The 13,133-nt window shown below is 39.6% G+C and overlaps 1 protein-coding gene across 2 annotated transcripts in view; it reads right to left on the bottom strand.

The window, feature by feature from the left end:
• Kiz (kizuna centrosomal protein) overlaps positions 1-13,133 on the bottom strand; it is a 92,991-nt gene that overhangs the window by 46,147 nt on the left and 33,711 nt on the right. The gene's annotated exons all lie outside the window — the stretch shown is intronic.

Genomic DNA, 13,133 nt, shown 5'->3' on the forward strand with positions numbered 1-13,133 from the left:
AAGGAATTCTAGAAAAACAATGGTAGCAGAGCTGTCACTGCCACTGTCATTTTTAAAATGCTGCACACTGCATGTACAAGTGCCCAAGGGTGAGCATCCAGAGAGCGATGGGAACCTCGTGAGCTTTTGAGTTTGAAAATTAACTTGAACGCCTTCAAACACACCTGCTGCATTGTTCCTGCCACTTTGTGAGGCTGTTCTGCAAGGTCTCGTTCCTGTCTTTATGGGTGTGACCAAGAGCACATGGAAAGCTGCTGTGGAGTGCCAGCTAATGCGGAAGCAGTCACTGCAGATTCCACTCTCCTGCTTCCAGTAGTGGACAGAACAACTAGACAGGAAATCAACAAAGGGGATGAGGACCTGAACAACGCCACAGACCAAATGGGCCTCATGGCCCGACACGGAGCAGCCTGCCCATAGCAGCAGCGCAGGCACACGTTCTGCAAGCCTAAGCAGAATATTCTCCAAGTTAGATCACATGACAGGTCAGAAAACAAATCATAACCAAGAATAGTTCTGACCAAATGCAATGAAATAAAAAATCAGCAGGTGAAAGAAAAACAAAAAGTTCAAATATGGGACTGGGCATTTAGCTCAGCGGCATAAGCACCTGCCTTGCAAGCAGGTAGTCATGAGTTCGATCCCTGGTACCGATAAAAACAAAAAAGACAAAAAAAAAAAAAAAAATTCAAATATGTGGAAATCAACATACTTATGAAATCACTGCAGAAGAAATCAAAAGGGAAATCAGAAAACATCCTGAGACTAACAAAAAAATACCAAAATTCACAGGATGCAGCAAAAACAATATTGAGGGAATTTTATAGTAATAAAAAATCTATGTTAAAAAAGAAGGAATGCTCAAAACAATAACCTCAATCCAAAATTAGTACATAAAAGGAAATGATACAAATTAGAGCAGAAATAAATGAAAGAAGAGAGAAATAGAAAATATTAATGAAACTAAGCAGAGTTTTTAAAAAAACAAAATGACAAATTGTTTACTAGAGTAAGAAAAGTGAGGTGTCTGAAGGATGGTTATACTGAGTAACCTTATATGATCACTACATTTCGTATACATCTATCAAAGATACCTTACCCCATAAGAATTTATATTATATATTAATTAAAATAAAACTCCTTTAAAATTATTAACAACTATTGCATTCATAAAAATATTTTAAATAAAATACTATACTTAAATAAAATGAAAAAAAGTAAAATCAGAAATGAACAACAGGAATAAAGACAAGATACTATTATGGTCCTATCAACTCTTTTGTCTACTTATAGATTACTCATATAGGACAAAAACATACAACCAAAACTGATTCAAGAAAGATAAAGTCTGAACACAAATATAACTAGTGAGAAGAGTGAGTTAGTAATAAAAACCTTATTCTCAGATGAAAGCCCAAGACAAGATGGCTTCAGTGGTGACTTCTATCAAACATTTAAAGAAGTGAAATCAACCCTTTTCAAATTCTTTTAAAAAGCTGACTAGAACTCTTTGAAGCCTATTTTTTAAAACTCATTATTATGAGTTATGATACTATGATACTGATACTAAAGATAGGCAAAAATACCACAAAAAGTAAAAACTGTAAGTTAATAACACCAGTGACTAGATATAAAAATGTCAGCAAAATACTAGTAAACAAAATTCAAGGGCACATTAAAAAGCTCATACATCAGGCCAAAGTGGGATTTATACCTGGAACAAATCAACATATAAAAAAAAAAATCAAACAATGTGATATATCCCATTAACAGAATAAGGGACAAAATTCACAGGATCAGTTTTACAGAAGCAAAAAGCATCTGACAAAACCCAACATCCTTTCATGATAAAAACTTTCAATAAAGCAGGACTAGAAAGAAATTACCTCCAGAATAATAAAGGTCATGGATGCAAAACCTGAAGCCAGTATCGCACTTGGTGGAAGACTGAAAGCTTTCCTTAAAGACCAGGCACAAGGCAAAGAGGCCTACTCTTGCCATTCCCATTTAGCAAGCACTGGAAGTCCTAGCCACAGGGATTAGGCAACAAAAATAAAAGCGATCAAAGCCAGAAGTAAAACTGTTCTTGTTGGCAAATAACATATTCACTGAAAACTAGACTACACACACACACACACACACACACACACACTCAAACATGCTGTTGGAACTAGTAACAAACTGAGTAAAGTTGAGCACAAAATCAACACATAAAATTAGTTGCATTTTGATACACTAACAGCTATCTGAAAAGTAATCAGAATAATCTCATTTATGATAGCACCAAAAAGAATAAATACTGAGAATAAAGTTAACTAAGGAATAAACCAAGTAGACAAGCAGCTTTACTGCAAACTGTAAAACACTGATGAAAGCAACTGAAACACAGAGAGATAACTACAGTCATAGATTGGAAAACTTAATATTGTTTTAAAATGCCTGCATTGCCCAAAATGACTTCCACATTCAATGAAATCCCAACCAAACTTCCAAAGTCAGTTTTTTAAAAAAAAGAAGCAGAAAAACAGCACTAAAATTTACCTGGTACCACTAAAGACCCCAACAGCCAAAGTATTCCTGAGAAAGAATAAAATCTGAAGCTTCCCAGTTTCTGATTTCAAAATATGTTACAGAGTTACAGTAATCAAAACAGTACAAAGAGACATAGACATATAGCCCAGGATAGAAATAGAGTAGGAAGCCAGAAATCTGTCTATATGTAGATAGACAACCAACCTTTGAGAAGGGTACCAAGAATACACAATGGGAAAAGGATGGTCTCTTTAACAAATGCTGTTGGGAAAAGTGGATACTCACTTTTTGAAGTTGGACTCTTATGTTAAACCATATACAAAAGTCAGCTCAAAATGGATTAAAGCTTTAAAAGTAAAACCTAAAACTGAAAAATTCCTAAAACAGAACATAGGGGAAAGACTTTATGATACTGATCCTGGCAATGATTTCATAAATATCACACTAAAATTACAGGCAGCAAAAGCAAAAGACAAGTGGGTCTACCTCAAACAAAAAATCTTCCACAAAGCAAAGGAGTCAGTCAACAGGGAGAAAAGGCAACCTACTGAATCGGACAAATATTTGCAAAGCAAAGGTTAGAAAAGGGGCTAATTTCCAAAATATGTAAGCAACTCCTGCAACTCCACAGCAAAAAAACTAGCCAATTTAAAACTGGGCTACAGATTTGAGTAGAGAGAGCAGGTACACAGGAGGAGGCTCAGCACATCAAAGTAAGTAAAATGCACATCAAAATCACAGTGAGACATCACCTCTACCTGAGAGGGTGGCGATTCACAGAGACAACAGACAGCAAGTGCTGACAGGGAAACGGTGGGACTGGAACCTTTGTATGCTGTTAGGAATGCAAACTGCTGCAGATGCCATGAAAAACAATATGGAGATTCTTCGAAAACATTAAAAATATAACTACTGTATGTTCCAGCAATCCAACTTCTGGGTATTTATTAAAAAGAAGTCAAATCAGGGTCTCAAAGCTATATCAGCACTCCAATACCATGAATGGTTAAAGGAAATACGGTGTGTCCTCACATTAGACTATTACTTAGCCTTAAAAGGGAGGGCAATTCTGATACATGCTATAACATGGATGAACTCTGAAAACATTATGCTAAATGAAGAAACACAGATGTAGCAATTTTTTTTTTATCGGTATCCACGACACTTGCTTGCAAGGCAGGCCCTTATGCCGCTGAGCTAAATCCCCAGCCCCAGATGTAGCAATTTTACTGACCAATCTTCAATAGAAATTTGGTGATTCCTCTGTGTCCAAATTACTGATAAGTTTTATATGTTTTTTATTTTACAGAGAACAGAATAAAACCAATCAAAGCAAAACAGTGTAAAAGATACATTCCTAAAAAATGTTACCAAATCAACAATAGTTACTGTAATGCCTTATGTCTTCAAATTAGTTGCAGATAACTTCAGACAAGTAAAAATCAACCAGAACAGAATAGAATAGAAATAATAAAAACAAAACAATGAATGCAATAAGACTTCAAAATAAGCCTATAGTGAATCCAAAATTCCTACCATAATATATCTTGCTATCTTCGAAATAGTTTTTGCCATCAGATTTGACATAATTAAACAAAACAAAAGAGAATAAAACTCAATCCAACAAAACAATGGAAATGATATAGGACTTCCAAAACAAGACCACAGGGAATCAACAATGGCTTTAACCCCCAGAAGGAGATCCCCCTAGATGTCACATTGAGTACCACTATCCTCTAAACCTATGAACAGACCACTGGCCCTAGACCTGCAATGTTAGTGAAACACCAAAGCACCACACGCATCCAATTGCATTTCACTTCCATAGCTATCATTACAGCCTGTGTTTCTCCTGATAAGCCTGTTGCTATGGTGATTGGAGGGTTGGTGGTACTTGTTTGCCAGCCTATGCCAGAAAGGGCTGGAGTCTGTTTGTTCCAGCCTGGTGGTGGCCCACACATGGTGCTAGTTCCAGGACTGGGCTTGCTTGCTAGTGTCGCTTTGTTCTCTCTACCCAAGGTCCATGAATGGCAATGACCCATGGGGAAAGGCTGGGGTCTGTCTGCTCCAGTCTGGTGGTGGCCTGCGCACGGCACTGGTTCCCGGACTAGACTTGCTTGCTGGTATTCTTCATTGCCGTTACTCTGGTTTACTTCTAGAACCTTGCTTTGGTTCTTTCTTTCCTTTATCGTCCTGGGGATTGAACCCAGGACCTTGCACATACTAAGTAAGTCTGAGCTAAACCCTGGTTCAATTCTTTATTTCTATTTTTCTGCTTATGTCACCCCACTGGTTTCACATAATTGTCCACTTTTTACATTATAGCTCTACTATATTAATCGTAAGTATTTTAAGTTCCCAGTCTGATAATTCCAACATGTGTCATATCTTAGTCTAGTCCTGATCTTGGCTTTGTCTAAACTATGTGTTCTTTCCTTTTAGTATACCTTGTAGTTTTCTGTTAGAACCAGAAGTATAACCCTTTAGGGCAGGCCTGCAAGGAGACTCTGGTTAGGAGCTGGAGTGCAGGTGTCAAGAGGCTAGTATTTGCTTGGCTGACCTTGTTTTTCTCTCTCTCTTGTCTCTGAGTTTCCCTAGAGGTTTTTTAAATAAGGCCTGGGTGCACAGTTCTTTCAGCTACATTTCCATTATTATGCAGGAGCCGCAATAATGTGGTGATAAGGGTGTGTGTGTGCGTTGGGGATATCCTCTAGGAAATCCTGTTATTAGATTTCAGTCTTTTAGTGACCTTCACTCCTGAGCACCTTTATAAATGTTTCTCAGTGCCCATTTCCCTTATTCCAGGTCACCCAGGCTCTGATTGAGGCCTGAAGTCCCCAATGGGATGGCTGGCAAAGGTGGGGTAGAAGTTGGACAATGCAGCCCTTTACTATCCTCTGTACAGTGACACTGATTTCCACCTACTTTGCTGATGATGAGGCCTCAGAACTACTTCACTGTAAATCTCATTCTGACATTTGGAAATTTAAACCAAAATAAAGATATTAAATTTTTCAGAAAAAAATTGATGAGATATAGGCAAGAGTAGGGGATGAAGTGGCAGGCAGATCATGAAGGAGATGCCCTGGTGACCACATTTAATGGCACTGGGTTAGTCTTTCAACTGTGTGATGCACAACCTTATTCTGGTGACAAAGCCCAGAATCTGTGAGATGACAACAAAAGGCACATGAGTTATTTGTATTGAAGGGTCAGAGGTCATGTCCCAGAAAAACAAGTAACAGCCTCATCATATTTGAAGAAATGCTATATTTAAAATACATTTGTATCCTCATAAGAGGAATTTAGGGTAAACTCTAAGAGGAATTTGTATCCTCATAAGAGGAATTTAGGGTAAACTCTAAGAATTTAGGGTAAACTCTAATACTCTATGTGATATGATTTCCAGCAGCAAACCTTCCTCAGATGCAATAACTTCTTTCCTATATTTAACTTTGAAGAGAGGTTAAATTAAAATCCCTGGGTAGGATTCAATCTATGTGATTACATTTTTACGACCTTGAGAAACCAAGGCTTTCATTTTACTTAGCTTAAAAGGCAGCATTCCGTTCTGCTTTCAGTTACACACCAGGAGAGAGAGAACAAAGCAACTTGCGAGCACTTTGTTCAGGCCTGAAGAAAGCACACAGCACTTCATCAGCCTATTTGAGGATGGGAGGCGTAAAAATTAGGGTGGATGGAGCAAAAGGCCAAATTGCCACGCTTAGTTTTCCTTTCTTTTTTTTAATTAAAGAATCTAATTTGCTTCTTGAGCTTCCTTATTTAGCTCTATAAAATATTATCCTTGGTGCTATTCCAGCTACCTCTGCAGTAGTAAGCTGCTGAGACAGCATCGGGTAGCAACTTGGAACACAGCTCTGGACTGCGATGGCCAAGTTCAAAGCACACTGAGCTACCTCAAGTCTCCACAAGTTATCCATCTTCCGTCCTTCGGCTTCCTCTCTGTGAAGTGGCAAAGGTGACAGTGCTATGCTAGAATTCAGAATGGGTGGAAGGACAGAAGAAATTAAGAGCATGAGATCCACCATGAGATCATCTGTCTGGGCCAGCCCTCTCACCTGGGAAGGTTGCTTCATCTTCCCAAATACCACTCAGAACACTACTGTCCCCTGCAGCACAGTCTGTGCTTCCTCTCACTTTGCCAGTTCCTTCTGACATTCCTGACTCTGAACTGGCAGCCAAGCCTTGGGCCATCTTCCTACTTCCATTCACTCTCAGAGGGCTGATGTATCTCTGCACTTCCTCCATCGTCCACAGCACTGGCTTCCCCGTGGCTCCTTCTGCCTGCTATGCTCTTCTTCCAGAAACATCCCATCTGCCTTCCAGGTAAGGGAGGGAGGGGAAACAGCCACTGAAGAATAAACCTACAAGGTTGAAAAGTAAATGGCAAAGCACACAGCAGCCTCTGTGGACAGAGAAGGGAGCAAAAAGGGTAAGGGTGCACTCCCCTCATTTTTTTAGGCTTCCTCTTAAGCTTCCCCTTAACAGAGACTTTCCCTATCTTATGGTAAATTGCACCCATATCTTTGCTCTCCTGGCAACAGTTTTGCACCATCATGTGTTTTGCATGATTGCTTACTGTTTATATTCCCTTGATGTAAACACAATTGCAAGCACCATCAGAGCAGAACCAGTGCCAGGCAAACAGCAGGTGCTCAATGCAATGTTAGGTGAATGCTCTCCTTCCTTTGTATCTGCAGACTCCTAATAAGCTACCCCCAAAACCCAGCACCTTCAAGCAACAGCCAGTGCATCACATCTCACGATGCTGCAGATTAGGGTGTCAGACAGAGCTGGCTTCGTGACTGTGTTTCGCGTGTCCTTGGGAGAGGTCATTTAGTGACAGCTGTGGAGACTTTTCTGTGGAGTCCAAGAAGGCTTCACTTACTTGTTGGGTTTCTCGGCAGGGATGACTAGAGGGAGGAGGCTCGGCAGGGAGGACAGGTGAGGCACCTGCACTGAATTTCTTCAGCAACCTCACAACAGCCAGACTTCTTACACAAGTGCTCACGGTTCTGAGAAAGACCCAGCACAGAGGGTAATAACAGCGTGGCCATTTGTAACTCGACCTCAGAAGTCATGCGGCATCAATTCCACCATGCTGTGTTTGTTGGAAGAAGTCACAAGCCCACCAAAACTCAAAGGAAGGACAAGAGGAGTGCTGGAGAATCAGAGCCACACTTTAAATTGCTACAGCCTCAAGCTTGAAGAACAGAGCTACATAGCAAGTGTTCAAAAAACTTTGGTTGAATCCAAATGGAAATAAATCATGGTGTTTTTAATTAAGGCACCAGAATTGGAAGGGAGGACAGCTTAATTCTTTAATATATGGGCTTAGAAAGAACAATTAATTTTAAATGATCAATGTAACTCAAAAAAAAAAGAAAACATCAAACTCAACAGAACATGCCAACTCAAAGACTGGACACAGTTTAAAAAAAGAATCACAGCCAGGCATAGAGTTGTGGTACCTGTAGTGCCAGCTAGGCAGGAAGCTGAGATCCCTTGATCCTCCTTGAGCCCAAGTATTTAGGGACCAGCTGGGACAATGCAGCAAGAATGTGTGTGTGTGTGTGTGTGTGTGTGTGTGTGTGTGTGTGTGTGTGAGAGAGAGAGAGAGAGAGAGAGAGAGAGAGAGAGAGAAAGGCAGGTAGACTCAGAGACAGAGAGGTAAAAGAAAAAGGAAGAAAAGCAGTAGCAGCAGAATAGAAGAAGGAGAAGCAGAAGTCAAAGAAAAAAAAAAGAAGAGAATCAATGCCTTGAAGATGCTGTCAATAAAAACTTGTCAGACTGAAGTGCAAAGAAAAAGAAGGAGAAGGTTGCTGAAGTCCTTCCAGATAAAGGTGGTGGTCGCTGTAGTGAGGGGAGATACTGTAGTGCACACAAGTGTCAACCGGCCAGTGGCTTTTGTCAGGAATATCCCCTGGACTACAGCACCAAATGAGCTGACAGGATACTTTGCTCAGTTGGCCACATATGCAAGTGCCATGTTCCTGTTGACAAAGAGACTGGCTTTCACAGAGGTCTGGATTGGTTTCAGTTTTCTTCAGAAGAAGAGCTTCAGAATGCAACACAACATGAAAATCATGTATGGAGTAAAGGTCCATGTTCAAGTTCAAAGACCAAAAAGTTTGCTCATGATTCTGAGAGCAACCCAGATCAATCATCTGATGAAAAGAAAGATTTGAGTTCCGGGAGAACATGGCGGACAGATAACAGCAACTGCCGGAGGCTCTCTGAAAAACTAGGCTCAGAAGCCAGGTATGGTGCGGACTAAAGAGACATAAGCTGGTGGATTTATGCTCTGCTGACTCAGGAACGAACTCGGCTGAGAGAAACCAACTTGGAATGCAGTCCTGGTGCTAAAACAGGAACAGAAAAGCCTTGCTCCGAGGCTGGACCCCGCGCCATTGGAAGCCGCGATTTGGGTTTCCCGCTGCGCGGTGGCTGGCTGCCTCTACATCGGCTCAGCAAGGAGAGAGACGCGCGGAAACTCTGGGAGCGGGAGTCTGCGAACGGAGTCGAAAACAGGACGGGCAGGGAGGCATGTTCTGACTTGTGGCGAGGTGAGTGAGGGAGACTGACACTCCGCCACAGTTTGAGCCACAGTTTGACTCCCGCCACACATTCCCCTCTTGGGCGGGATTGGTGAAAAGTGCCTGGCCTGCGTGACGCTGCTGGCGGATCCCGTAGGCTGTCCCAACCCAGATCCCAGAGCCTGACGGTGGCCGGGAGGGGAGACGCGTAGGCTGCCTGGTCCGTAACTCCCTGGTGCGCAGCGGTGAGCGGGAACACCTAACTGGCGCAATTTGATCAGGCTGTGGCTGACTGGGAGAGAAGCTGGGCCTCTTATATAAGCTTGCATATATAAGGAACAGAGAAGAAGAGGCAGCATGGGAAGAGGCAGCAACAAGAAAGGCTCCTCGGCCCCCAATTCTGAGAATCAGGCAATAGCAGACACCGCACCAATACACATAAGGCGCCATATAGAGAGCCTCATAGACCAATTCAGGAATGAAGTTATCAACGACCTGAAGCTAGAAGTAGGCAGAATAGTTAGAGAAATGCTAAGTACCACCCAAGAAAAAACAGGTGGTGGAATGGAAGAACAGAAAAAAAGGGGAGAATTGTTTGATGGAGAAAACAGAGAAAGCATAGAATACGTGAAGCAGGTTCAAAGGGACTACCAAGATACTAAGAAGTCTATCGAAGACTGGCATAACAGCTTGAAAGAAACTAAGGACAGACTATCTGAACTGGAGGGCAGACTTGTAATATGGGAGAATGAAATGAAAAACTTCTTAAAAATAACAAAGAAACAAACAGCAATAATACAAAAACAAGAAGATGATAAGAGGATCCATAACTTAAGGATTAAGAACATAAAAGAAGAAGTAGGGACACAAACAAGTGAACTACAAAAGCTACTCACAGAAATAATCCAGGAGAATTTTCCTAATTTAGCAAAAGGTAAAGATACTCAGATGTATGAGGCATACAGGACCCCAGCCACCTACAACCCAAACAGAACTACACCCAGGCATATAATAATAAAAATTCCAGAAATTCAATACAAGAACAGAATATTAAAAGCTGTCAGAGACAAGAAACAGACCACTTACAAGGGAACACCCATCAGAATTACAGCAGATTTCTCTGCACAAACCATCAAATCACGAAGAGCGTGGGGGGAAATAATTCAAGCTTTGAAAGATAATAATCTCCAGCCAAGATTGAGATATCCTGCACAACTGTCCCTGGAAATTGATGGAAAAACAAGGTGCTTCCAGGATAAAGAGGAACTGGGGGAATTTGCAACCACCAATTCAACTCTACAGAGAGTATTGCAGGATATTCTAAAAAAACAAAAATACAAAGAATTCAGAAATAGTGGAGGCCACAACGAATGGAGCAGAGAACAAAGTGAAGAAGACAAACTGACAGCTACTGACAGAATAAGAGCTCAACAGAAATGAGACAGAGAAGATTGGATGATCGGAACAGCTATTTTGGAGAAAATGACATCTTAATAGGTAATACTGATTTAGTATCATCTTGTTTTGAAGTCTCATCTAGCTTTTGTCCTTCTGTCTCCAATGGTCTAAATAGGTTGTATCTTACTGGATTTTATTATGTACGATAATATAAGCAAAAACCTTTTAAAGTCAAGGAGATTATACAGAAACCATTGTTCATTTTCTGTTAGTCGATTCAAAATACTCTGTAATACTGTCATTCTCTTAAATGGTTCTACATTGTTTTGATATACTTAATGCTACAGTATACGAAGTTGTACTCAAGGATTTCAAGGAAAGAGACAATATGGTAACTACTTTTAGGTCAGGATTATCTGGTGGTGAAACACTATTCTGCTTAAATGGTTATGTTTTGATCTGTGCTGTTTCGTTGTTATGCCTTCTTTTATCTCAATCTCCACTCCATTATTTACTTTTTTATTTTTATCCTTTTAATTAAAGGAAAAAAATAGCAGGATATATTATAGTAACCCACTTTGACTTTCCATTACCTCGATTTAAAGCCCTGTATTACTCTCACCATCTGGTTTTTAACTGATGTTCCCCTATTCTGTTTTGCTGGATAGTATCAGGTTCGAAAGTTTAGGCATCAGCTGTGAAGATAATGAGATTCATTATAACGCCCATTCTCGTTGACTTTTATCTACTTTTGAAGACCTACAATGTCTCCAATGTTTTGGTTTTGTCGCTTTTATTCTTTACTGTTTTGTTCAATTGTATTATAACTAACGATACAGGCAATTCTATTAGAGATAGTGGGAGGCATTATGGTAACCATTGTTGATCACCTTGTATTATGTTTTCACATTATCTATTATGTCCACCCTTTTGACTTGACCGATTCTGTTCTGTTATGTCACATTTGGTTTTACTCTCTTCCAAAAAAGTAATAAGAACCGTGGAAGCAATGAAACCCAAAATGTGTAATAGTCATTGTACAAAAGAGAGGAAAAGAAAGTGCTCTAAACTATATAACTGCATGTATATTTAAGTGTATAAGATAAAAAATGATATCACAGAGTTTTATTGGATCATTGAACAGAACTGTTTGCAGTATCATTGATGGAATGTCCACTCTACAAGCTTTAATTTTGTGACTTGAACAATTATTTCTAAGATGACAATATGTAATCCATTAACTAGTGATTTCCTACTGTTCATTTTTTTTTTCTGCAAATCTGTATAACTTGTACCCTTTCTGTTTTTTTTTCTTTTCTCCTTAAATAAAAAAAAAAAAAAAAAAGAAAGATTTGAGATGACTACTGCCCATTAAACAAACATGAAACAGGAAAAAAAAAAAAAGAGAAAAGGAAGAAAAACATAGAACAGAATATCCAAGAACTATGGGACTACAAAGGATGTAACATCCACATAATGGGCACACCATAAAGAACAAAAAGAGAAAGGAACAGAAGAAACATTTGAAGCAGTAATTAACTGCAGACCCAAAACCATAATTGGGGAAACTCAGAGTATACCACGGATAAATAACAAAAACTCTATACCTAGGAATATCATAAAAATCCTTAATGTGTACATGCCCAACAGGGGCATCAGAATACATAAGCAAAAACATGTAGACCTATGGAGAAGTAGATAAATTCACCATTACAGGTGCAGACTTGAACACCCCTCTATCAGTAGCTGACAGATCCAGCAAGCAGTAATGAGACAGGTGCATTAATCAATTAGATCCAAGCGACGCTTATAGAATACTTCATCCAACAACACAGAACGCACATGCTTCTCAACCGCGCATGCAGCATGCACTGCAAGGCAGAACACATGCACTGCTGCCAGGGCTGGGAGGCAGTTGAACAGCCACTAGGCTGTGGGGTGCACGGGATGAGGAGGCGGGCTACAAGGAGGCTCAGCTCCAAGGTCACTGTGCCACTTAGGTGCCCTGCCCTTCATGTCTTCATGTATAAAATGTAAATCTACCTCAGGCTCCTTACCTCCCTTTCTTCTTTCCTCAGAAGAGATTTGATTCTATTAGCACTATTTTTTCAAATATCACAGAATCGGTGTTAAACAGCTAACAAGTCTTCTACATAGTAGATACATGAAACTTTCAATATTTTTTTTTGTACCTAGTATCTCCAATCAATAGTAAAAAAAGAATACATTAGCTTTTATGAGTTGGGTACTATAAGTGCTAAAAATGTATCATGTTGATATTCCTATTGGACACTAGAAATTCCAAAGTCCTCATATTTATACTCAGAAAAGGAAATCTTAGGTATATAATGAGAATTTTAGCTCATTTAGTTGTATGAGAAAAGTGACACTATATCAAGTTAAATAAAGATTAATTAATTAGCTACAAAGTTCTTAGTCTTATAGCTGAATTGCTAGTACATGTACTTGTCATCTTCTATGGTAACAAAATTCCAAAATGGATTTATTTTTAAAGGGCCTGAAAGTAGGAGGTAGGGTGATTTATGAATTAAATGGGAACTGTTTGGATAAATATGTCAATCACAAGGATTCAATGATCATTACTTTAAAAAGCTAGTATTTAAACTCTTTATAAGAGCTAGTTTT

Source organism: Cavia porcellus, unplaced genomic scaffold (assembly GCF_034190915.1).
Source record: "Cavia porcellus strain 051 isolate PalLab524CR breed Dunkin Hartley unplaced genomic scaffold, mCavPor4.1 scaffold_5, whole genome shotgun sequence".
Lineage (NCBI taxonomy): Eukaryota > Metazoa > Chordata > Mammalia > Rodentia > Caviidae > Cavia > Cavia porcellus.